At 43.5% G+C, this 26,823-nt stretch overlaps 1 protein-coding gene and 1 pseudogene across 5 annotated transcripts in view; one reads left to right on the forward strand and one right to left on the reverse strand.

Annotated features, from left to right (window-relative positions):
- The window catches only part of BACH1 (BTB domain and CNC homolog 1), a 122,245-nt gene that overhangs the window by 16,175 nt on the left and 79,247 nt on the right, over positions 1 to 26,823 (forward strand). For 3 of the 5 annotated variants that reach the window (XR_014073341.1, XM_081557929.1, XM_081557902.1), the window contains exon 1: positions 21,658 to 21,773. The gene's annotated coding sequence lies outside the window, so the exon portion shown is untranslated. Of the gene's footprint in view, positions 1 to 17,668; positions 17,734 to 21,657; positions 21,774 to 23,579; positions 23,784 to 26,823 lie in introns of those variants that run through there. The other 2 variants (XM_081557909.1, XM_081557918.1) reach the window with 2 other exon arrangements.
- LOC145540089 (U2 spliceosomal RNA) lies at positions 16,303 to 16,434 on the reverse strand (annotated as a pseudogene).

Genomic DNA, 26,823 nt, shown 5'->3' on the forward strand with positions numbered 1-26,823 from the left:
GGAAACAATGGAAACAGTGTCAGACTTTATTTTTGGGGGCTCCAAAATCACTGCAGATGGCAACTGCAACCATGAAATTAAAAGACACTTGCTCCTTGGAAGAAAAGTTATGACCAACCTAGACACCATATTAAAAGGCAGAGACATTACTTTGCCAACAAAGGTCTGTCTAGTCTAAGCTACAGTTTTTCCAGTAGTCATGTATGGATGTGAGAGTTGGACTATAAAGAAAGCTGAGTGCCGAAGAATTGATGCTTTTGAACTGTGGTGTTGGGAAGACTCTTGAGAGTGCCTTGGACTGCAAGAAGATTCAACCAGTCCATTCTAAAGGAAATCAGTCCTGAATATTCATTGGAAGGACTGACATTGAAGTTTAAACTCCAGTACTTTGGCCACTTGATGCAAAGAACTGACTCATTTGAAAAGACCCTGATGCTTAGAAAGATTGAGGGCAGGAGGAGAAGGACGACAGAGGATGAGATGGTTGGATGGCATCACCGATTCAGTGGACATGAGTTTGAGTAAACTCCGGGAGTTGGTAATGGACAGGGAAGCTTGGTGTGCTGCAGTCCATGGGGTTGCAAAGAGTCAGACACGATCGAGTGACTGAACTGAACTGAACTGAATGAAATACGTACATTACAGCTATTCCTAATAACAGGGACAAATTTTGCAAAAATAGCATACAGGTAAAGAAGCCAAATACAAGATTGTATACCGTACAGCTCACCTATATGAGGTTAAAAAAACGGGCAAAATTTATGGTGTTAGTTTCAGGAAAGAGATAATTATTGAGAGGTGACACCAAGGATTCATCTGGGGTCCTGGAAAATTTTGATATATTGATCTAGATGGTGGCTAAATACATGTATTCACTTCATCTGATCTTTTCAAGTCTTGCTTTCAAGATTTGTTAAGTGAGACGAGAGCAGTCTTTGGCTTCCCTTGTAGCTCAGTCGGTAAAGCGTCTGCCTGCAGTGCAGGAGACCCGGGTTTGATCCCTGGGTTGGGAAGATGCCCTGGAGAAGGAAATAGCAGCCCACTCCAGTATCCTTGCCTGGAAAATCTCATGGACAGAGGATCCTGGTGGGTTGCAGTCAATGGGGTCGCAGAGTCTCATGACTGAGCGACTAACTCTTACTTACTAACTGAGGCAATAAATTCCTGAGTGCTCAACTCAAGGCCCCATGAATTATGAGATTTTTCTCCTTGGGCCTCTAGAAAACTGAACTATTCTCAGTCCTGCATGCAATTCAATATTTGCTCCTCTTGCTCCTTGTAGGTGGCTTTCCCCCATCCCCCAGCATTTTCCTCGCAGGCATGCCCCGACCATTACTAAGCTGAGGACTTGATGGTGACTATATGTAGATTACTGGAGTTCTCTCTCTGTATAGCTCCCTGCCTTCAGCATTCTGCTCTGAGTTCCAGCTGCCTTGGTTTCTCCAGCCTACCTCCGTCCAACTCCATCTCCACATCTCATGTTGACCGTGAGGCTCCACCTACGTTCATGCTTTCTAGGTAGTAGTCTGGGGCACTCACAGGACTCATCTTGTGTGTTTCTCCTCTCTTAGCGAGCACTGTCCTATGTTGTCAGAATCCAACGTCTAAAAGCCATGGTTTCATATTGTTTTCAGGTTTCATGGTTGTTTCTGGTGGGAGGGTAAATCTTGTCTCTATTGCTCCATCTTGATCATAAGCAGAAATCCAGATGCCTTCTTTTGCAAATGTTTTTGTTTCCTTTCTGCTTTCCTTTGAAAGAATGTAGAGAGTAAGTTGTCTCATCCTTTTCCCATTGGCAGTCTCATAAGCTTTACATGTTTCCATTTAAGAATAAGCAATAAACAGGCCACACCTATGTGGCTTTCTTCCCTGGGGAACCAAAGAAGGCATACCTCACATTTCTAGTATCTCCTATCATTGAATTCTATCTGTGTGACTGATACTACTTTTCGAAAGAACGTTTCCTTTTTTGTTTTCAATGCCTTTTCAGGTGCCCCCAATACTATCTGATTGAAATAGTGAATTTACACTGATGGAGTGGCTAAGAGTGCTGATGCTGGCTTCAGTCAGGGTTGGATCTAAGTCCTGCCTCAACTATCCAGTAACAGTAACATGCTTTGGTCTCTTAATACCTGGACAGGCACCAGGTTGAGGGCTTTAACAGAATTATTTCCCTTAATTCTCAAGACAATGTTACCTAATACCAAAGTCGGTATTATAATTAGAAATTGCAAAATGGCGATCAGGAGTTGAAATGCCTGTGCTGAATCCTGGCATTACGCCTTACTAATTTTGTATTATTGGGGGAGGCCTTTAACCTCATGGAGTTGCTCCAAGGAATATAAAAGAAAAAATATATGAGGCGTTTAGCATACTGATTGGTACACACGAGTGCTCAATAAAAGGTGATTAGTTGTATTATTTTTCTGTGAAATGCTAAAAATAAAAGGGATGTTACTTTATAATATTCAGAGATTTTTTTGAAACTCAGTAAAGTGGCCATGAGAATGTACTTCCTAGACCCTGAACTGAATAGTATATCTGTAAAGGATCAAGGGTCTCAACTGTGAAGCTTTGAAATGCAAAGGTACCTTTGTTCAAGGCCACTCTTCCCATGGGCCGCTCCTGCCAGTGATGGAGTTTAGAGGGGAATACTAAGGTAAACTTATTCATGGAACCACCAGGCTTCTACCAGTGTCAGTTCACTGATGGCTTCATTGAATCCTCATTAGACTGTACCACATTTCTAGAACACTTCCATGCAAGTTTCTCTCCTGCTCTCCTTCGCTTGAGGTCAGACTTTTGAAGAGTTATGACTGTGCTAGTCTCTTCTGTTCATGGGGTTCTCAAGGGAAGAGTGGTTGCAAAATGTTGGTTGCAAAAGAGTGGTTTAGCAAAATGCTGAAGTGGTTTGCCATTGCCTTCTCCAGTGGACATATTTTGTCAGAACTCTCCACCATGACCTGCCCATCTTTGGTGGCTCTACACAGCATGGCTCACAGTTCATTGAGTTAGGCAAGGGTGTGATCCATTGCAATCAGTTTGGTTAGTTTTCTGTGATTGCAGTTTTCATTCTGTCTGCCCTCTGATGGATAGGATACGAGGTCTGTGCAAGCTTCCTGATGGGAGAGAATGGCTGTGGGGAAACTGGGTCTTGTTCTGGTGGGCAAGGCCACACTCAATTCAGTTCAGGTCAGTCGCTCAGTTGTGTCAGACTCTTTGCAACCCCATGGACTGCAGTAAGCCCACTTGCTCAGCAAGGCCATTGGATTAAGTATTTAATCCAATTTTCTGCTGATGGGTGGGGCTGTTTTCCCTCCTTATAGTTTAGACTGAGGTGAAAGGCAAAGGAGAAAACGAAAGATCCACCCGTCTGAGTGCAGAGTTCCAAAGAATAGCAAGGAGAGATAATAAAGCCTTTTTAAGTGAACAATGCAAAGAAATAGAGGAAAACAATAGAATGGGGAAGACTGCGATCTCTTCAAGAAAATTAGAGATACCAAGGTAACATTGGTTGCAAAGAGTCGACATGACTGAGCGACTGAACTGACTGAAGGGAATACTTCATGCTAAGATAGGCACAATAAAGGACAGAAAATGTATGGACCTAACAGAAGCAGAAGATATTAAGAAGAGCTGGCAAGAATACACACAAAAAAACTGTACAAAAAAGATCTTAATGACTCAGATAACCACAATGGTTTATCACTCACCTAGAGCCAGACATTCTGGAGCATGAAGTCAAGTGGACCTTAGGAAGCATCACTTCAAACAAGGCTAGTGAATGTGATGGAATTCCAGCTAAACTATATCAAATCCCAAAAGATGATACTGTTCAAGTGCTGTACTCAATATGTCAGCAAATTTGGAAAACTCAGCAGTGGCCATAGGAATGGAGAAGGTCAGTTTTCATTTCAATCCCAAAGAAGGGCAATATCAAAGAATGCTCAAGCTACCATACAATTGCACTTATTTCACATGCTAGCAAAATAATGCTCAAAATCCTTCAAGCTAGGTTTCAGCAGTAAGTGAACTGAGAACATCAAGATGTACAAACTGGATTTAGGAAAAGCAGAGGAACCAGAGATCAAATTGCCAACATCTGTTAGATCATCGAAAAAGCAAGAGAATTCCATAAAAAACATCTACTTCTGCTTCACTGATGATGCTAAAGCCTTTGACTGTATGAATCACAACAAACTGTGAAAAATTCTTAAAGAGATGGGAATACCAGACCACCTGATCTGTCTCTTGAGAAGTCTGTATGCAGGTCAAGAAGCAACAGTTAGAACAGGACATGGAACTGATTGATTCCAAATTGGGAAAGGAGTATGTCAAAACTGTATATTGTCACCCTGCTTATTTAACTTCTATGCAGAATATATCATGTGAAATGCTGGGCTGGATGAAGCACAAGATGGAATCAAGGTTGCTGGGAGAAATGTCAATAACCTCAGATATGCAAATGACACCACCCTTATGGCAGAAAGTGAAGAATTAAAGAGCCTCGTGATGAAGGTGAAAGGGGAGAGTCAAACACTGGCTTAAAACTTTACATTCAAAAAATGAAGATCATGGCAGCTGGTTCCATCACTTAATGGCAAATAATGGGGAAACAAAGGAGACAGTGACAGACTTGATTTTCTTGGGCTCCAAAATCACTGTGGATAGTGACTGCAGCCATGAAATTAAAAGACCCTTGCTCCTTGGAAGAAAAGTTAGGACCAATCTAGACAGCATATTAAGAAGCAGAGACATTACTTTGCCCACAAAGGTCCATTTAGTCAAAAGAAAGTGAAAGTGAAGTTGCTCAGTTGTGTCTGACTCTTTGAGACCCCATGGACTGTAGCCTACCAAATTCCTCCATCCATGGAATTTTCCAGGCAAGAGTACTGGAGTGGGTTACATTTCCTTCTCCAGGGGATCTTCCCAACCCAGGGATTGAACCCAGGTCTCCCGCATTGCAGGCAGATTCTTTACTGTCTGAGCCACCAGTTCAGTTCAGTTCAGTCGCTCAGTCGTGTCCGACTCTCTGCGACCCCATGAATTGCAGCACGCCAGGCCTCTCTGTCCATCACCAACTCCCGGAGTCTACCCAAACCCATGTTCATCGAGTCGGTGATGCCATCCAACCATCTCATCCTCTGTCGTCTGAGCCACCAGGGAAGCCCTAAATAGTAGCACTTGTTTCCACTTGGTTTCAAACCGAGGACTTCTCACAAATTAGGCAAGCATGATGACCACTACACTATGGAATTTTATTTTCTGCCTTCTTCAATAGTTTCTCAGAGAAGGTAATGGCACCCCACTCCAGTACTCTTGCCCGGAAAACCCCATGGACGGAGGGGCCTGGTGGGCTGCAGTCCAGGGGGTTGCTAAGAGTCGGACACGACTGAGCGACTTCACTTTCACTTTTCACTTTCATGCATTGGAGAGGGAAATGGCAACCCACTCCAGTGTTCTTGCCTGGAGAATCCCAGGGACGGGGCAACCCCCATGGGCTGCTGTCTATGGGGTTGCACAGAGTCGGACACGACTGAAGTGACTTAGCAGCAGCAGCAGCAGCAGCATTTGGTAGTATAGTCATTTTCACAATATGATTCTTCCTACCCAGGAACATGGAATATCTCTCTATCTGTTTATGTCATCTTTGATTTCTTTCATCAGTATCTTACAATTTTATGTGTACAGTTCTTTTGTCTTCTTAGGTAAGTTTATTCCTAGATATTTAATTGTTTTTGTTGCAATGGTGAATGGGATTGATTCCTTAATTTCTCTTTCTGATTTTTCGTTGTTAGTATATAGAAATGCAAGTGAGTTCTGTGTATTGATTTTGTATCCTGCAACTTTGCTAAATTCACTGATTGGCGTTAGTAATTTTCTGATAATATCTTTAGGGTTTTCTATGTACAGTATCATGTCATCTGCAAACAGTGAGAACTTTACTTCTTCTTTTCCAGTCTGGATTCCTTTTATTTCTTTTTCTTCTCTAATTGCTGTAGCTAGGACTTCCAGAATTAGGCTGAATAACAGTGGTGAAAGTGGACACCCTTGTTTTGTCCATGATCTTAGGGGGAATGCTTTCAGTTTTTCACCACTGAGAATAATGTTTGCTGTAGGCTTATCATTTATGGTCTTTACCATGTTGAGGTAGGTTCCTTCTATGTCCATATTTTGAAGAGTTTTAATTATGAATGGGTGCTGAATTTTGTCAAAGGCTTTTTCTGCATCTATTGAGATTATCATATGTTTTTTATCTTTCAATTTGTTAATATGGTGTGTAACATTGATTTATTTGCTTGTATTGAAGAATCCTTGAATGCCTGGAATAAACCCAACTTGATCATGGTATGTGAGCTTTTTGATGTGTTGCTGAATTCTGTTTGCTAAAATTTTGTTGAGGATTTTTGCATCTATGTTCACCAGTGATATTGGCCTGTAGTTTTCTTTTTTTGTGTGTTGTCTTTGTCTGGTTTTGGTATCAAGGTGATGGTGGCCTCGTAGAATGAGTTTGGAAGTGTTCCTTCCTCTGCAATTTTTTGAAACAGTTTTAGAAGGATAGGCATTAGCTCTTCTCTAAATGTTTGATAGAATTCTCCAGTGAAGCCATCTGGTCCTGCACTTTTGTTTTTTGGGAGATTTTTGATCACAGCTTCAGTTTCAGTGCTTGTAGTTGGGTTATTCTAGAAATAATTTCTATTTCTTCCTGGTTCAGTCTTGGAAGATTTAACTTTTCTAAGGGTCTCTTCATTTCTTCCAGGTTATCCATTTTATTGCCATATAGTTGTTTCATAATAGTCTCTTATAATCCTTTGTATTTCTGCATTTTCTGTTGTAACCTCTCCGTTTTCTTTTCTAATTTTGTTCATTTGATTCTTCTCTCTTTTTTCTTGATGAGTCTGGCTAAAGGTTTGTCAATTTTGTTTATCTTCTCAAAGAACCAGCTTTTAGTTTTATTAATCTTTACTATTGTTTCTTTCATTTCTTTTTCATTTATTTCTGCTAGGATGTTTACGATTTCTTTCCTTCTACCAATTTTGGGGTTTTTTGGTTCTTCTTTTTCCAGTTGTTTTAGGTGTAAAGTTATGTTGTCTATTCGATGTTTTTCTTGTTTCTTGAGGTAGGATTGTTTTGTTATAGACTTTCCTCTTAGGACTGATTTGCTGCACCCCATAGGTTTTGAGTTGTCATGTTTTCATTGTCATTTGTTTCTAGAAATTTTTTGATTTCCCTTTTGATTTCTTCACTAACCTGTTGGTTATTTAGAAATGTGTTTTTTAATCTCCATATGTTTGTGTTTTTTACAGTTTTTTTTCCTGGTAATTGATATCTAGTCTCATAACATTGTGGTTGTAGAGGATGCTTGATACAATTTCAATTTTCTTAAATTTGTTGAGGTTTGGTTTGTGACCCAAGATGTGGTCTATCCTGGAGAATATTCCATGTGCACTTGAGAAGAAAGTGTATTCTTCTGCATTTGGATGGAATGTCCTGAAGATATCAATGAGATCCATCTCATCTAATGTATGATTTAAGACTTCTGTTTCCTTATTAATGTTCTGTTTTGATGATCTGTCCATTGGTGTGAGTGAGGTGTTAAAGTCTCCTACAATTACTGTGTTACTGTCAATTTCTCCTTTTATGTCTGTTAGTGTTTGTCTTAGGTATTGAGGTGCTCCTATGTTGGGTGCATAGATATTCACAATCGTTATGTCTTCCTCTTGGATTGATCCCTTGATCATTATGTAGTGTCCTTCCTTATCTCTTGTAATCTTCTTTAAGGTCTATTTTGTCTGATACGAGGATTGCTACCCCAGCTTTCTTTTGCTTCCCATTTGCATGGAATATATTTTTCTATCCTCTCACTTTCAGTCTTGAGAGCTGAAGTGGGTTTCGTGTAGACAGCATATATATGGGTCTTGTTTTTCAGGCAAATAATAATTAAAATAATGGAATATACACGGCAAAGTCAAAACAGTCCAACAAAAATAAAGTACAATAGATTGACCCAGCAAACAAAGGAAATCAAAACTTGTATTTACAAGTTAAGAAAAAAACTAACTAAAGCACAAACTGGAAAACAAAACTAAAGCAAGGTGCCAAGTGGGGAATAAAGCACTGAAATCAAAACTAACAAATATGCTGAGAGGAAATGAAAGAAAGAAAAGAAAGTAAGAATAGATATGTAAAGTTAAATAGAGGTAGATGAAGATTTATGTACATTAAAGATTAACTGTAAGAAGAAAGGAACAGTAGGAAAGGCAAACAAAGGAATAAATGTAGAAAAAACATTAAAGGTTTAAAATAATTAAAAGTTAAAATTATAAAAAAGAGAAAAGAAGAAAAAAATGAAAGAAGAAATAAAAAAGGAAAACTTCACAGAACTGCAAAAGCCCAATGTAGATGCAGAGGTTTATAACAACAATAAAAAGTGTGACTAAATATATACATATACATATATACCCATAAGCAAAACCAAAACAGCCCAACAAAAATAAAGTACAATAGATTGGCCCAGTGAACAAAGGAAACCAAAAATTATATCTACCAGTATAAAACTAACTAAAGCACAAACTGGAAAACAAAATTAAAGCAAGGTGCCAATTGGGGGATAAAGCAATGAAAATAGAACTAACAAATATGTTAAGAAGAAAGAAAAGAAAGAATAGATAAGTTAAATAGAGGTAGGTGGAGAAGATTTATATATATTAAAGATTAACTTCCAGGGGAAAAGAACAGTAGGAAAAGGAAACAAAGGAATAAGTGTAGAAAAAATAATAATAGATTAAAAAAATTAAAAATGAGAAAAGAAGAAAAAAGGCAAACTCCACAAAACTGCAAAAGCCCAACGTAGAGGCAGAGGTTTATAACAACAATAAAAAATGTGACTGAGACAAAAAAAAAGAAAAGGAAAAAAAAATCTCAAAAGCTTAATTATTTTCAAAGTGCCAATAAAATCAACAGCTACAACAGAAGAGGGGAAAAAAGGAAAAAAAGAAAAAGAAAAAATCCAAAAGAATCTACAGGACAAGTCAAAATGTAAGAATAATAAATATTTTCCTTGAGTTGCTGCTGTCAGAGTCCTTTCCCTCGCTGTGAGTCACGGTCCACCTCACCTCTCGCCTCACCTCCAACACCGTGCTGATCTCTGGACCTGCTGTGGGGGCAGCTCAGATTCTAACCTGGTCCTACTCCTCTGTGTTCTAGCTTCCAATATCCACTGCTATCTGAACTACTGCGTTTTCTTTTGTGGGAGCTCTCAATGGCCTTTTATATATTCCATAGAAACAGAGTCTCCCTAGTTGATCATGTGGATTTATTCTGCAGTTTGTACAATTGGTGGGAGGGTTTTGGGTCTTCTTCCTTAGTCACACTGCCCCTGGGTTTCAACTGTGGTTTTATTTCCACCTCTGCATGTGGGTCATCCACTGAGGTTTGCTCCTGAGGCTGCCCTGGAGGACTTGGATTTGCCCCTGTGAGGGCAAGTGTGGAGGTGGTGCAGCTACTTGGTTCACAGGGATTCTGGCAGCACCAGGTACTCAGGGGGATTGGCAGCTAGGGCAGCAGGAAATATAGTGCTCTAGAAGGGTATGACAACCAGTATTGGCTAATATGCTCCAGTATTCTTTTTTTTTTTTTTTATAAATTTATTTATTTTAGTTGGGGGCTAATTACTTTACAATATTGTAACAGTTTTGCCTGAAGAGCCCTCCTCCCTGACAGAGAAGCCTGGCAGGCCACAGTCCACAGGGGTGCAAAGAGTCGGACACGATTGAAGCGACCCTGCGTGCATAGATGCAAGACTTTTTTTGCCTGTGGCAGCTCTGCTCCAGTGAGAGTTGAGTATGAAGGTGGTGCAGCTGCTTGGCTTTCAGGGACCCTGGTGGTGCCAAGTGTGCAGGAACATGGACTGCCTCCACCGCAAGAGTTATGGCCCTATTAGAGTCTTTTTTCAAGCCTCTTGTAGCTGGCGATCAGAAACCCTCTTTGGCCAGTCTTTCTCTGTAGCTCTGCCTGTTCAGGCACTTAGAGGGCTCCCTTGCCTGGGGTCTTTCTCTGTTGTTCCACACGTCAGGCACACAAAGGGGCCCCACTGGGTGGGGTCCTACTCTGTAGTTCAGTGCGACAGGCATTTGTCGGGGCAGCCTCTCTATTGTTCAGCTGCCAATGCTGGCGTGTGGGGAGAGAGAGGCTATGGTGATGATTCCAGCCCCTATGGGTAACTCAGCAGTATCACCTTGCTTCCATGGCTGCCTGGCTTTCCTCCACCAGCATTTCCCACCACGATCTCCTCCCTCACATCCCCTCAATCCATCTCTCCGCAGTCAACAGCAGCCCTCACACTGCTCCACAATCCCTAAACTCCAGCTCCCAGCCGCTGCACCTTCCAGGGGGTCCGCATCTCTGTCTGGGCTATGTGTGGCTGTGGAAGGACTGTCTGCTTCTCATTCCATTTAGGCTGCCACAGATCAGCTCTTTCTGTCTCAGCCTTAAATGTTTCTCTTCTGAGTCAGACAATTGCTCCGGTGTGGGGATCGGACCCCTGGTTCAGTTCCCCCACCCGCCAAGAGCAGGTCCAGTCCGTCTAACACTTCTGTTTTTTCCCGTAGTTCCTTCGTCCTACCGAGTTTTGCGTTGGTCTTATATTCTCTTCCGCTGGCCAGGTACTCCTGTCCGCTCTCAGCTGGTGTTCTGCATGCACTTCTGAGTCTGAAGGTGTATTCCTGATGTGTCCATGGAGAGATGTACTCCACGTCCTCCTCCGTCATCTTGTTCTCGCCTAGATATATTTTTTAAATTAACAAATGGAGTTTTTTTCTGCAGCAGCAAGAAGGCCGTCAGTTGAATTTTACAGTTCAGTAAAAGCTTTAATATATGTGACCTCCTTGTTCTTTGTTGATTCATTCATATACTTATTCATTCAACACAGTCATTATTTAGCTCCTGTGTGTGTAGAGGTGTCAGGCAGTGGGGAGGTGAGACTGGGAGAGAGATCCTTGAAAGGGAAGTCAACTTTTGATTACAGTCTACTTTTGGGAATTTCCATGCAAATATCCTTAATGTGATAGTTATGCATACCAGAGTTTTATCTTTTTATAAAAAAACTCTACATTCCATATAAGCTTCTTTGCATTTAAATATTCATTCAGGGTAATACTGGACAAATAAATTACTTCTCTGACCCTCAAATTCCTCATCATGAAACAGGGGTGGGCAAACAGATCCCTTTTGATTGTCATGAAGATTAAATTCAGTAACGTATCAATGTACTCTTTCCTAGCATTCAACAACCACTGGTGTGTTCCTCTAACTAGGCAACTCAAAATCTAAGTTCTGATAGTGTTAAGAAGAAAGGAAATAGTACTGAAACTGAAAACATTCAAAGATGGGAAGCAGACACATAGAAGTCAGCACAGCTAAGTAGTAAGGCAAGATTTAAACTTAGAGCTTGACCTAATTACCAAGCATTTATTACAGAATAAGAGAGAAAACACCTTCACTTAGGTCCTAGGTCAGGTTTCCCAGAAGTAGACCTTGAAACAAGGATTCATGTTCAGTTCAGTTGCTCAGTCGTGTCCAACTCTTTGTGACCCCATGGACACACACCAGGCCTCCCTGTCCATCACCAAATCCCGGGGCTTGTTCAAACTCATGTCTATTGAGTCAGTGATGCCATCCAACCATCTCATACTCTGTCATCCCCTTCTCCTGCCTGCAATCTTTCCCAGCATCAGGGTATTTTCAAATGAGTCAGTTCTTCCAATCAGGTGGCCAAAATATTGGAGTGTCAGCTTCAGCATCAGTCCTTCCAATGAATATTCAGGACTGATTCCCTTCAGAATGGACTGGTTGGATCTCCTTGCAGTCCAAGGAACTCTCAAGAGTCTTCTCCAACACCATAGTTCAAAAGCATCAATTCTTCGGTGCTCAGCTTTCTTTATAGTCCAACTCTCACATCCCTACATGACTACTGGAAAAACCACAGCTTTGACTAGACGGACCTTTGTTGGCAAAGTAATGTCTCTGCTTTTTAATATGCTGTCTAGCTTGGTCATAGTTTTTCTTCCAAGGAGCAAGCGTCTTTTAATTTCATGGCTGTAGTCACCATCTGCAGCGATTTTGAAGCCCAAGAAAATAAAGTCTCACTGTTTCCATTGTTTCCCCATCTATTTGCCATGAAGTGATGGGACTAGATGCCATGATCTTAGTTTTCTGAATGTTGAGCTTTAAGTCAACTTTTTCACTCTCCACTTTCACTTTCATCAAGAGGCTCTTTAGTTTTTCTTCACTTTCTACCATGAGGGTGGTGTCATCTGCATATCTGAGGTGAATGATATTTCTCCCAGCAATCTTGATTCCACCTTGTGCTTCATCCAGCCCAGCATTTTACATGATGTACTCGGCATGTAAGTTAAATAAGCAGGGTGATAATATACAGCCTTGATGTACTCCTTTCCCCATTTAGAACCAGTCTGTTTTTCCATGTCCAGTTCTAACTGTTGCTTCCTGACTTGCATACACATTTCTCAGGAGGCAGGTCAGGTGGTCTGGTATTCCCATCTCTTGAAGAATTTTCCACAGTTTGTTGTGATCCATAAAATCAAAGTTTGGCACAGTTAATAAAGCAGAAGTAGATGTTTTTCTGGAACTCTCTTGCTTTTTTGATGATCCCTTGGATGTTGGCAATTTGATCTCTGGTTCCTTTGCCTTTTCTAAATGTAGTTTGAACATCTGGGAGTTCACAGGTTCACGTACTGTTGAAACCTGGCTTGGAGAATTTTGAGCATTACTTTGCTAGTGTGTGAGATGAGTGCAACTGTGCAGTAGTTTGAACATTCTTTGGCATTGCCTGTCTTTGGGATTTCAGTCCTGTGGCCACTGCTGAGTTTTCCAAATTTGGTGGCATATTGAGTGCAGCACTTTCACAGCATCATCCTTTAGGATTTGAAATAGCTCAACTGGAATTCCATCATCTCCACTAGCTGTGTTCATAGTAACACTTCCTAAGTCCTACTTGACTTCACATTCCAGGATGTCTGGCTTTAGGTGAGTGATCACAGCACCATCGTGGCTATCTGGGTCATGAAGATCTTTTTGTATAGTTCTTCTGTGTATTCTTGCCACCTCTTCTTAATATCTTCTGCAGGTCCATACCATTTCTGTCCTTTATTGTGCTCCTCTTTGCATGAAATGTTCCCTTGGTATCTCTAATTTTCTTGAAGAGATCTCTAGTCTTTCCCATTCTATTGTTTCCCTCTATTTCTTTGCAATGATCACCGAGGAAGGCTTTCTTATCTCTCCTTGTTATTCTTTGGAACTCTGCATTCAAACAGATATATCTTTCCTTTTCCCCTTTGCCTTTCACTTCTCTTTTTTTCTCAGCTATTTGTAAGGCCTCCTCAGACAACCATTTTGCATTTCTTTTTCTTTGGGATGGTGTTGATCACTGCCTCCTATAGAATAACATGAACCTCTGTCCATAGTACTTTAGGCACTCTATCCGATCTAATCCTTTGAATCTATTTGTCACTTCCACTGTATAATCATAAGGGATTTGATTTAGGTCATACCTGAATGGTCTAATGGTTTTTCCCTACTTTCTTCAATTTAAGTCTAAATTTTGCGATAAGGAGTTCATGATCTGAGGCACAGTCAGCTCTCTGTCTTGTTTTTGCTGACTGTATACAGCTTCTCCATCTTTGGCTACAAAGAATATAATCAATTTGAGTTTGGTATTGACTATCTGGTGGTGTCCATGTGTAGAATCATCTCTTGTGCTGTTGGCAGAGGGTGTTTGCTATGACCACTGCATTCTCTTAGCAAAACTCTGTTCAGTACCTATTTACTGAATAGGAAACATTAGTCCCCAAAAGCTGTGCTAGCTCCTGGCCATAATTCTGAATTGGTCTCTGTCAGTATCCTACTATTTTGCATTCAATGCCCCTCTATTGCTTTTCCTGACTGCATCACAGTTCTTTAAGTGGCATGGCTCCCGGGTATAGCTTCCAATTTTCTTCTACTTACTCCTACTTTCCTTTCAAAATGCATTTGAACCCCATACACCGTGAGTATTTTTAGAAGTTTATTCTTACTAGAGTAATTGTGATTGTCCTTGAAGGCAGCTTGCTGTACTTGTCCTTTGAAGCAATTTTTACTTTAACAGGGAACTTGTGAATGTGCCAAACCTTTATCCTCCCCGAATTAATCTCCAAGGGGTTTCAGACACCAAATAGAGAAGTACAAAGGGCAAAACTTGATCTCTCTGGATCTGGTAACAGAAGTATGGATTTTGCCTATTAAAGATGATAAAAAAAAGTCTATGTTTATTTTTGCTTCCTTTCTATGGCACATCATGTGGTGCTTGCACATGGTTTTATGCTTGACTTCTTATTGCTAAGGACAAAGAATTAAATTATATTAGAGCTTGTTTTGGGAAACCCATGGGGCACATGTAGTTAATTAGAGATATGCTCTAGGTTTCCCTTCCTCACTCATCCTAAGGGATATAAAACACATCCCAATAGAGTTTCTTCTGGAAATCTTACTTAGCCAGGAGGCAATTTTTTTTAATGTTCTCATCAGTTTAAATCGATGCCTTTAGAACTCTAAACTTAATATTAATTCTAAAGCCTCCTTTTACTTAGGAAAAAATTCTCATATTATTAGTGTGAAAAGACATTTTGTTTGACTAAATGCGATTCAACATCTCCTAATTCTTACAGCTTCATGGCATAGATGTGGATTTCTTTATTTTGGCTGCTGTAAGTTGATATGCCTCTTTCAATTCATGTAGTCTAACTGCAATGCAGACTTTGATGGTTCAGTTATAAAAGGCATATTAAAAGAGGAAGGGTTTCAATTATCAAAATAATTCCATACAATTCCTCATGCTTCCCAATGTTTTTGAGGAGCTAAAATCCATTGTTCTGAATGATTTTAACTTCCTTTTTGCCCCTCTTTGGCAACTGTCCCACGTTTCAGAATAGCCATTTCCTGGAATTTTATCAGAGTGTTTTTACTGACTTAACTGCATCTCTGTTTTCTTTTTTGTGACCTAGTTATACCTAAGACGATATGACAATCCAGAAGTCAATAATAATACTCTTTGCAATTTCATAATGAAATCAGTTTTTTGTCCTTTTAGTACTCTCAAGACGATCATACTGCTCTTCACTGCTATTTGTTTGCTAGCTTTCGGGGTCATATGCATAGTTTGCATATGATCATAACAACTTATTCATTCTCACATAACTTAGGATATGTGACGTCAGGGTTCTCAGGATGTGCTTTAAACAGAATAATATGGGGGACCTGGCAAAGCCTGGAAATTAAGAAAACTTATCAGTTAAGGCTGCCTTTGGCTTCATGGAATAGACCCTCAACTCTACAAGCCTGACTGAATAGGGTTTTCTTTCTCTGGTATGATAAGAAGACTGAACCCCACAACCAGGGCTGGTCAGCTGCTCAAGAAAACTGCCAAGGACCTGAGCTTTTTACTAGCTTCCTGGTCTGCTATCTTTTGAGTGTGGTTCTCATCTTCAGGGATGAAAGAAAAGAGCCCCACCTCCAATCACACAAGGCATGGGGGGCACAAGGCAAAACTGCACATTGGCTGACACGGTTTTCTGTTATCAGAAAAATAAGTGCTTTCCTGGAACTTCTACTGAGTGTATATACGCTTATATCTGGTTGACAAGACCTAGGTCACATGGCTATGGGAGTCTGGGGCAGTGTTTTCAAGTGTTTTTCGGCACACATTCAATCAGAATAGAAAGAAGAAGGGGCGATGGATATTGAGTAGACAACTAGTGTCTGCCAAACAGGGATTTAGGGAAAGGGAAGTGAAAGGGGGACAAAGTGCCCCTGATCAAAAGCTCACTAGCAATGAATACAAAGAGAATTCCTGTGAAGTAGGGGACCTGGGACAGGTCACCCTGGGCTTTACCTTGTCACACTCAGTAGGCTTCTAAACTTGCAGATCAGAAACCTGAACTCTGCGCCTTTCCTTGACTCTCTGTCTTTTGAAAACTCACTCACTCAAAGCTGTAGAGGCAGGAAGAAAACCAGAAAGATGATTTATTAGTTTACGAGGAGAATATTGTACGCAAACATAGAAACAGTTGATGCTCACTAACCAAATAATCTCTCCTTGTAGGCAGATGCATATGTGAAGTAAATCATTAGAATGAAATCAAATAGCGATGTAAATGGGGTGACCTTGGTGGCTAATCTAGTGGAACTAAGACACGGTAGCCCTCAGCTCCTCCCCACGACCTGTAGGTAACAGTACCTGTGAATAAAATACAGTTCTCCTCACCTTCTGAGAAAGTAGAGTGTTCCTATGAAAGCGTTCATAAGCTGAAATGGCATAAAGTTAAAAAGTATTTATCTTAGGATATACACTTGATCTTAGCCAAAAGGCCGAGAAGCGATTATCTTAGGATACATATTGCTAATGATTGCTCAAAATAAATTGAGATAAAACACATATGCTTGGATACAGTTCAGAGCTGTGGCAGCTTAACACTGAGATGCTGAGTGCAGTTCTCAGGGGATGAGCTGGGTGGCACCACTCTTGGCGCTCAGGATGCGCGCTGCCTCTATAAAATAAAAGAGTTAGTCACTCAGTCATGTCTGACTCTTTGCGACCCCATGAACTATACAGTCTGCCAGGTTCCTCTGTCTGTGGAATTCTCCAGGCAAGAACACTGGAGTGGGTAGCCGTTCCCTTCTCCAGGGGATCTTCCAGACCCAGGGATCGAACCCGGAAATCCTGCATGGCAGGCAGAGTGCTTGCCGTCTGAGCCACCAGGGAAGCCCTGCCTCTATAAAGGCTCACTGCAAAACCAAGTGTTAGTCGCTCAGTTGCGTCTGACTCTTCGCGACCCCATGGACTGCAGCCTGCCAGGCTCCTCTGTGCGTGGGATTTTCCAGGCAAGAATACTGGAGTGGGTTGCCATGCCCTTCTCCGGGAAACAAAAGCTGCATGCTATTTTCACTTTTTTCCATAAAAATAAAAACCCTCTTCAGATTTCTTTCGGTTAGTAAAACTAAGTACTCATGCAAGTATGCTGTAAAAATCAAAGTGGTATAAAGTGAATTTTTGAAAAGCAGGAGATACCTGTTACCACGTCCTTGGCTGACACACCTTCACCCTCACACCCCAGTGCTGGCACATGTTGCCTGTATTTACGTCTTTGGCTCCCCTCTTCTTGGCTTCAGTTTTGATGAGCTCCTCTTTTTGACAGTTACATTCTTACCTCGTATGTGTTTAATATGTTCACTCTGGTCATCCCCAAGACTGGACCTGGTGAATAAATCTGGGGACTGGCGGGAAACAGATAGGAAAAGGACAGCAATGCACTCTGAGGCTAGCCAAGGTGGAGGGTTAGCACCAGCCCTAGAATCATGTGGCTTTGGCAGTAGCTCTAGGTAAAGGTTGGGCTTCCCTGGTGGCTCTGGTAAAGAATCTGCCTGCCAATGCAGGGGACAAGAGTTTGATCCCCAGCTCAGGAAGAAATCCTGGAGAAGGAAATGGCAACCCACTCCAGCATTCTTGCCTGGGAAATCCCATGGACAGAGGAACCTGGTGGGCTACACTCCATGGGGTCGGGTCGCAAAGAATCGGACACAGCTGAGCCACTTTTACTTTCTTCATTTTATACAGGCAGAGGGAATATTGAGTGTCAAGAGCTGGATGCATCTTAGTGACTGGACAACAACAACATATGTGTATGTATATATACGTGAAGAACAATTTTTAGCATTAACTTCTGAGAGAATAACAATTTCTCTACTTAATTCTATCAACACAGCAGACTGAAGACATTTTGAGCCACAATTAATTTGTAATTGAGGAGAATCTCAAGTGTTATCTCACATCAAAGAGCTTGACACAGGTTTAAAATGAGCCTCTTCTACATATTTCCTGTTTTATTTATCTGAACTTTTCTCTCAGCCTTGACCACTGACCTTGTGGGTTTTCTCACAGATTTAACTACATTTTCATGCTCTACTCCATTACCAAGCATTTTCTTTAACCAAACCACCCCAAGACTTAGTGGCTTAAAATAGCCATCATTTTATTATCTTATGTTTTTATGAATTCATTAGACTCCATTGGGAGTTTTTTGGTTTTGTTTTTGGCTGGGGTTGGAGTCGTGTATAAACTTGTCTAGAACAGAACATCCAAGGTGACTCACTCACATGATACATTTGATGCTAAATATTGGCTGGTTGAGAGACATGGACAGTAGCCTGACTGGGAAAGACTGAGGGCAGGAGGAGAAGGGGGCAACAGAGCATGAGATGGTTAGATAACATCACTGACTCATAAGTGATGAGTTTCAGAAAACTCCTGGAGATGGTGAAGGACAGGGAAGCCTGGTGTGCTGCAGCCCATGGGGTCACAAAGTGTCGGACGCGACTGAGCCACTGAACAACAACAAATTGGCTGGTTGCTCTGCTGGGGGCAGTTGACTAGAGAGGGTACACATGTCCCATGCTGAGCTTGTCACAGCATGCTGACTTGTCTGAGAGGGAGGGTCCCAAGAAAGAAAAAGTGGGAGATGCCAATCCAAAGATTAAACGCAGAAAGAACAGAGCATCATTTCTGCAGTGTTCTCCTGGCTATGCAGTTATAGCATCAGTCCAGATCCAAATGGTTGAAAAACAAATTCCCCTCTTGATGGAGAGAGTGACAAAAGAGTTTTTGCCATTTTTAATCCCCAACTGGTTTTTGGAGGCACAAGAATTTTTCCCTACTCAGACCCTACACTGAGCCACTTTCAGTTCAGTCAGTTCAGTTCAGTCACTCAGTCGTGTCTGACTCTTTGTGACCCCATGGACTGCAGCATGCCAGGCTTCCCTGTCCATCACCAACTCCTGGAGCTTACTCAAACTCATATCCATTGAGCCAATGATGTCACCCAACCATCTTATCCTCTGTCGTCCCCTTCTCCTCCCGCCTTCAATCTTTCCCAGCATCAGGGTCTTTTCCAATGAGTCAACTCTTCGCATCAGGTGGCCAAAGTACTGTAGCTTCAGTTTCAGCATCAGTCCTTCCAGTGAATATTCAGGACTGATTTCCTTTAGGAATGAGTGGTTTGATCTCCTTGCAGTCCAAGGGACTATCAAGAGTCTTCTCCAATACCACAGTTCAAAAGCATCAATTCTTCGGTGTTCAGCTTTCTTTATAGTCCAACTCTCACATCCATACATGACTACTGAAAATACCATAGCTTTGACTAGATGGACCTTTTTGGCAAAGCAATGTCTCTGCTTTTTAAAACGTTCTCTAGGTTGGTCATAGCTTTTCTTCCAAGGAACAAACATCTTTTAATTTCCTGGCTGCAGTCACCATCTGCAGTGATTTTGGAGCCCCCCAAAATAAAGTCTGTCACTGTTTCCCCATCTATTTCCACTTTGGTTGCTATTAAATTTGGTATTCCAGTAGCACCTATTTCACCAGTTTGGCTCCTGTCACATTAAGTTCTTCTGCTCCAATATTGTCTTCTTTCTTTCTCTATTACTGCCTTTAAAAAAACTGAAGTATAGCTGATGTACAATATTATATTTGTGTAAGTTACAGGTGAACAATATAGTGACTCAGAATTTTTAAAGGTTATATTTCATTTATTGTTATTGTAAAATAAATATGACTGTGTTGTACAATATATCCTTATATTAAGTTTTTTTAAAATTATTTTTGCCTTTTTTAAATCTTAGAAGTTGTGAACATCCCAAGTCGGAGGCTACATTCCTTTCACTTTACTTTCCATTTCAATATTAAATAAACACTTTCCAGATGGCCCTAGTGGTAGAGAACCCACCTGTCAATGCAGGAGACATAAAAGATGCGGGTTTGATCCCTGGACTGGGAAGATCCCCTGGAGAAGAGGATAGCAACCCACTCCAGTATTCGTGTCTGGGGAATCCCATGGATGGAGGAGCCTGGTGGGCTACAGTCCATAGGGTTGCAAAGAGTCAGTGACTTAGCACACACGCACACACGGACTCAGGCAGCCTGAAATGCATCTGCCTTCTACCTTCAGACTGTTGCATACAGTCTTCCCTCCTTGGCTTGTAGGGTCCCATTCTTTAATGCAAATGTCACCTCCTGGCCAAATTCTAGGTTACAGTCAATCACTTCACCCCCTTCGACTCTACACCATTTCACCCATCATTTTCTCGTGTATTTTGGATGTAACTCAAATGTCTCAGTCTCAGTCTGTGAGTACAAATGTAGTCAGAATTTTTAAAGGTTATACTTCATTTATTGTCATCATAAAATAAATATGGCTGTGTTGTACAATATATCCTTATATTAATAGCTTATTTTTTAAAATTATTTTTGCCTTTTTTAAATCTTAGAAGTTGTCACATTAGTGATAATTAATTGTGACAATTAATTGTCACATTAGTGACAATACCTGACTTTTGTTAACTTGGTAGCCTTTTTTGCACCGGGAGGTGCAGGGCTGTCTTCCTGTACCCCAGAATGAGCCTTCACCTCCTAGTGATGATGCTGTCCAACCATCAGTGTCTGTGTTTCAACCTGAATCAAAAGCTGATCGCAAAAATCCCAAGATCTGGCCTCCAATCGACTGGCCCAGTGAAAGGGCACTCGGGTCTCCCGTTGGATGGGAAGTGTAGGCTTTTTGCCAGGTGGGCGTCTCTGTCCACAGCCAGTGCTTTGAACTGCAGAGATGCTTAAGTAGACTGGGAACTTAATTTTAAAGCCGACAACTGGATAAACACCAGAATAAACAACAGAAGAGATGAATGCCTGACCCGGGGCCGAGATGAGCTGGCTGACACCACTGGAGCGCTGAACCTGGTTCCAAGTTTCCTGGCAGCCACGGCGTAAAGGGGACACCTGCTAACCGACGCTGTTGTTTTCATTGTCAGACATCAGGGCTGCCAGATGCTTTCTACAAAATCCTGGGTGCGCTTGATGCATCCCTATCAGCAAGCTCAAATACCTGAGAACCCGGGTCCCCCGCCACACCCAGAAGAAGGCAGAGGAGCGTGCTGCCAGAATCTACCTCTGATGGCGTCTGGTCTAGGGAGAGGGACGTGGGCCAGCGCTCGTCTTCCGTCCTGGTGTCCGCTGGCACTCGACTCCGGGTGTCCAGGCAACACTCCAAGCGAGCAGGCCATCAGGCTTTTCTTTTCCTCTTGAAGCAGGAAAGGAGGAGATGATGGTCCTCAGGTGGTTTTTTTTCTTTCAGACAGCGGGCTGTCCCTGCAAAGGGGCGCCGCCCGCGGAGGTTGCAAAGACACCATCGCCTGCACTAGCTTGCCCTGCCCGGTACCCGCGTGCGGCCCCTCCCTGCATTCCCGTCGGGTGGGCTTCGGGCAGCAGGGAGCGAGCCGCAGGAATCCGCAGAACCGGGATTCCCGGCCAGCGTGTGGGGCGGGCTTTTCGGGAGGGCAGGGTTTAGGCGCGCTGGAGCGGGAGGGGCGGGGCCTCGCGAGGCTGGCCTAGGGGGCGGGGCCTCGCGCGACGGGGCGGGGCCTCGTGAAGCGTCTGGGCGGGGCTTAGGCGCCAGGAGGGAGAGGGGGAGGGGAAAAGTGAGGGAGAGGGGGAGGGGAGGGGAGGGGCGGGGCGGGGCGGGGCGGCGGCCGCCGCGGCGTCGGAGCAAAGGGAGGGGTGGGGCGCGGAGGGGGCGGCCGGCCGCGGGGAGGGAGTGAGTCACCTGATCGCTGCCCTCGCGGCCCGTCGGGCTCGCTCGCCGCAGTCAGTCGGGCCGCGCCGCGCCTCGGCTGTGGTGAGTGGTTCGCCCGTCCCGGGCGCCCTTCCCCGGGAGGGTTCCGCGCGCGGTGGCGGCGCGCGGTCTGGGCCGTCGGCCTGTGAGGGGGGTCTTCGGGCGGGTCTGGGGTAGGCGGCGGAGGGGGAGACGCGGGGCGGCCGCTCTCTGGTTCTGGGCGGGGGGCGCGGGGGGCCTCTGAGCGAGGCCCGCGGGGGGCGGCTGCGGGCTCGGGTTCCTGGAAGTGGCCGCGTCCGCCGGGAGGGGCGAGCGGTCGGCAGCCCCGCGCGCCGCCGCCAGCGCCGTTGTTTACGAGCCGGCTCTGTACTTTACCCGGCGCCGCGGGGCTGGGGGGGCCCCGGAGGTGGGTGCCCTGGGCTCCCCTCCGCCGCCTCCCGGGCGCACCCCACCCCCGCCCCGATCCCGCGCGCGGTGCGCCCGGCTGTGACACATCAGCACCGCCCGCGCGGCCGGCCCGGCCCGGCTCCGTATTGTTCTCCCGCCCACCCTCGGCCGCCGCGGCCCGTGAGCTGTCGGCCTCCCGTCTTCCCAGCCTGGCGGGGGGAGTCGGGGGTGTAGGTGGCGCGTGTAATCGCGGACTCAGGCCGAGTCGGTGGCTGGAGCACAAACACCACCTTGCGGGACGGGCTGGGTTTAGCCAAAGACTGGTTTTGGGGGGCCCCCCGGGGGGTCCCAGGCCCCCTCCCCACCCCCACCCTCTTTGTTGGGAGTTTTGCCCAGCACGCTGTAATTAAAGGCTTCCACAGTCGGGTGAGAGTGGGTGTTGCTCGTAGAGACGCCAGCTTTGTGCGTGTTTCAGGCAAGTGCCGTCGCTCGCGCGTCCGTGCACGGCAGTTTTGTGTCATTGAGTAGAATCGTGCAGAAAGGCTTTTGTGCAAAGTGAGCGTTGGGTTCGGGCTGATTCCGAGGTACAGCGTAGTAGTCATTGTGGACGAAACTGCGTGTGGGGGAAAACAAGCTGCGAGGTCAGGCTCGGAGAAACAAGGCTGTTTTGTAGGGACGCCTTGTCTTTTGGGGGGAATTCTGTTCAGTATCGGGTGTGGAGGGCGGTACGGCTAGATCTTGGGTTCCTGTGTTTTGACACTCCTTATAGCCAGGAGGGGGTTTGCCTTTCCAGAGGCAGTTCCGAATGGTAAAGGGGTGGAAACACCCGGGTGTGTGAGTGCCGGAGCGCGCTTGAGCGCTTCACATGGTCAAGCAGAGAAGCGGGAAGAGGCCGGCTGGTTTCTTCCTGGTCTTGGGTAGTGGTGCAAGGGCTGGCTGGACTGGAAAACGCTTGCCACTTCAGCCTTTGGAGTAAAGAAAGGTGTCAGTCGTTCAGTCGTGTCGAACTCTCTTGGACCCCGTGGTCTGTAGCCCGCCAGGCTCCTCTGTCCGTGGAATTCTCCAGGCAAGAATACTGGAGTGGGTTGCCATTCTCTTCTCCAGGGGAATCTTCCTGACCCAGGGATCGAACTTGGGTCTCCCACTTTACAGGCAGATTCTTTACCGTCTGAACCACTAGGGAAGCCTGGGGGTGGGCTGGGATGGGGGAGACCCCTGGTGAGTCAGCTTGCAGTAGGACAGCCTTGGTTTAAGTGATAGCCTGGCATCGTGCGTGATTGTTGTTGTTTAACCTATAGCCGTGTCACGTGCTTTACCATTGTTCAATTTGTTGGTTGGCTCGCAAGGTAGATGACTCCTTAAAAAGAAAGTTGGGCTGCTGAGTCATTCGCCCCAGCCGGAGAGGTAATTAGGAACAGCTGGTGCCGGTTCGCTCATCACATGCCTCCACTATAAAAGGCCAAGGAGCACGCCAGAAGGGTTGCTTCAGAGGCCTGAAGCTGGGGTTGTGTGTGTGTGGATGCAGGTAATCAGTGGGTGAGGTGCCAGCACTCTTAGGAAGCGGCCAAGTAATGCTGAGGTGGTGGTTAAACACAGAGCAGCCTCGTGACCTACTGCCTGAGAAGTTTGTGCCAGTGAGAGCTAAAACAGAGGAAGAAATGTGCAGCTAGGAGTCACCTCCCAACAGTACTGTAACAAATATTTATTTCTCTTTCTGCACGCAGGGGTTTTTTGTTTGTTTGTTTCCCTGTTGTGGTTTTGCTGTTGTGTGGCGTATACATCTCAGAAAGTGCACTTAACCTGTTCTTCATAAAGATTTCTTTAGGGGAACGCTAGGGAGCCTGCCTCTTGATTTTTCATGGACTGTGGCTTTTCAGGCATACAGTAGTAGTTTCTGGTGGCCGAGAGAACGTGGGTGGAATTAACAGGTCTCTTTGGGTCAAGTCTAGAAAGCGCTGACTGATGGAAGGCAAACCATATGGCTGTCTGTCTTATTGTCTTAGTAGTGATGACGCTGGTGTCTTTCCGTGTTGGATCATTACTTCTTGCTTTAAAAATGAGCACAAGACCCAAGCATACAGTCCCTGTTGTCTACAAAGTTTAGTTTAGGGATGGGACATGTGGACTGGGAGCAGCTGGCCCTTATCTGTGGTCAGAAGAATGAATGATTCTTTTTTCTTTTTGATGGGCTTTTATTTAAGATATTTTGTAGTAAAAAATGGTGCTTTATGTTTGCAGCTAGAAGAGATTAGATATCATGAATTTTTTAAGGATTCGGGCTTCTAAGGTGGGTGCCAGATGATTCATTTGGAAGAAAACAATAAGCCCTTGATTTTTTTTAAACATCACTTCTATAAAATAAGAAAGACATTAATCTTCAAGATACAGACTAACAGTAGTACACGCATGTTTTATAACGTGGGTTTTTTGCATGCCCCCCCTTCTGTTGGGAACATAAAGAGTTTGTTAACTAGTACCAATAATACTTTCAACACTTAAGGTTTTTTTTTTTTTTTAACTTGTGATTTCCTCACAAGTTATTTACAAGTTATCATTCTTTCAAATGTTCTTAATATAAATTTTTATTTCACGTGTAGTGTTTTTTTTTAATGCTGTGTTCTGAAGATTTAGAATCTTGAGGGTACATTTCATCATTACATTGTTAATGTTGAGAATAGAAATAACAAAAAATGCAAAGTTGCTTATTACTTATGATACCATACCATTACTCCATGTATTTTGAATTTAGAGACAAGTCAGGAGGTTGGTTTGTTTCATGGATAGGATCTGAAGTGTAGTAATATGTGAAAGGGTATAATGGGACCACCGGAAGATAATCTGCACAATGGAGTATAATTTGTATGTAACATATTTTTTGAAAAATTACTCTGTGCTGTTACTCCTCGAAGTCTGCATTTTTAAGGGGCCAAGTTTACAAGGGGCCCCTTTAACAAGGATTAAAAAGACTACATATTCAGCAGATCACTTGAAAAGTGGCATTTCCCCCTTAGGAGAATGTGATTTACTCAGAAAATCAGCCTTCTGGGCATGCTGCGGGATGGTGAGTGTTTACCATTCAGTTAAAATCTTGTAGGCCATATGCCTTTTGCACTCCTGTACTGTGAGAAATGATGTTAAGAATAATGGTCGCAAAGCCCCTTAAAATGGCCAGTTGTCAGAGATTCTCATCACAATGCTGATCCTCTCCAAGACTTAGGTTTAAGGAATCATCTCTTCTCCCAGCTTTCTGACCAGTGTTCTGTTAATGGGAGAATCGCCCTAACCCTAAACTCAATTTCCTGAGGCTTCTACATAGGAGACACATGAGACTTGGGTTCGATCCCTGGGTTGGGAAGATTTCCTGGAGAAGGGAATGGCAACCCGCTCCAGTTTTCTTGCCTGGAGAATCCCCAGGGACAGAAGAGCCGTACAGTCTGTGGGGGCACAAAGAGTTGGACATGACTTAGCACACGCATGCACGCACTACTAAATGGAGGGAGTATTTTATGTGGTGGAATGGATGACTTATGAAACTATTTTAATTTTAAAAAATATGCCAAATAAGGTAATCTGCCCAAGCCCAGGGTATGGGTAATTTGAGCTAATTGCCAGAATCCAGGCCCCTTGGAGAAAGCAGACGTTTCATGACTGCAGATAAAATAGAGCCGTACGCCCACCATGAAACCTGGGCTTCTGGCTGAGTGCATAGCATTGATAGAACTGAAGTGGTGGGTCTGATCACTGTACAGTTGACAGAGAAGCAGTAAGCAGAGTTACTGAAAGCGAGTCACCTAAAGCCAGACTGCTGAAGGTCAGGTTCTTGCTCCGTTACTTACCTGACGTGAAGCCTCAGACAGGTTACTTCGCTTAGCCATGCCTTCTTTTCTCATCTGTAAAACGGGATGATGATAATAGAATCTGCGTCATAGAGGTGGTTGCAGATTACATTAGTGTGTGTTAAGTGGTTAGAACAGTGCTGGCTCCGAATTAAACATCAATGTGTGTTGGTTGTTATTGTCTGTCCTTGAGTTCATTGAAGTACTTGGTTACAGTCCCGTCTTGCAGCCTCCTTGAGCTGCTTTCAACCATTGATCAGAGGAGAGATTGAAGAAAAGCACCTGGGTGTGCCACACATGGCTGCTACAGGGAAAACAACTCAAGTGAACATTCTGACAAATCAACTAGCAGCATCTCAAACAGAGACCACTTCTGAGGGCAAGGAACACAGGACATGGCTTTTTATTAAAGAGATCAGCCAATTAAACAGTCTCAGCCAAATTCAGCCAAATGCTCTAGAGGCAGTTATTACCAGTTAATTGGAATTGGCTTTTTAATAAATGAAAACACCTGCCATCCTGCATCTAATATATTTATTCCTCCCTTTTTGGTTGAGGACGCTGTGGTCTGGTAGGTTGGTAACCTGTCTGCTTTCTTCCTGCTTATTAACATCAAGACAGAACTGATTTATTAATATTGATTCTCATTTACTGCTTGTATGTCGTGAACATTTGCAATGTAAATTTACCTGACAATTACGTCTAGGTGGTGTACTTTTTTTAAAATGATGACCCTCTATTAATATAGAAAGGTATCGATGATGAACAGTGGATATATTTATCACATAGCTTCTTGCATCTATTAGTAGTTCAGAAAGGTCATGTCAAAGGTTTTGACCATCCTTTTGACAAGAGTGTGTCAGTTTCTTACTGATAATGATGTATGTCTT

The sequence above is a fragment of the Giraffa tippelskirchi genome, chromosome 2 (assembly GCF_054371585.1).
Source record: "Giraffa tippelskirchi isolate mGirTip1 chromosome 2, T2T-mGirTip1v1.2.pri, whole genome shotgun sequence".
NCBI classification, from domain to species: Eukaryota; Metazoa; Chordata; class Mammalia; order Artiodactyla; family Giraffidae; genus Giraffa; species Giraffa tippelskirchi.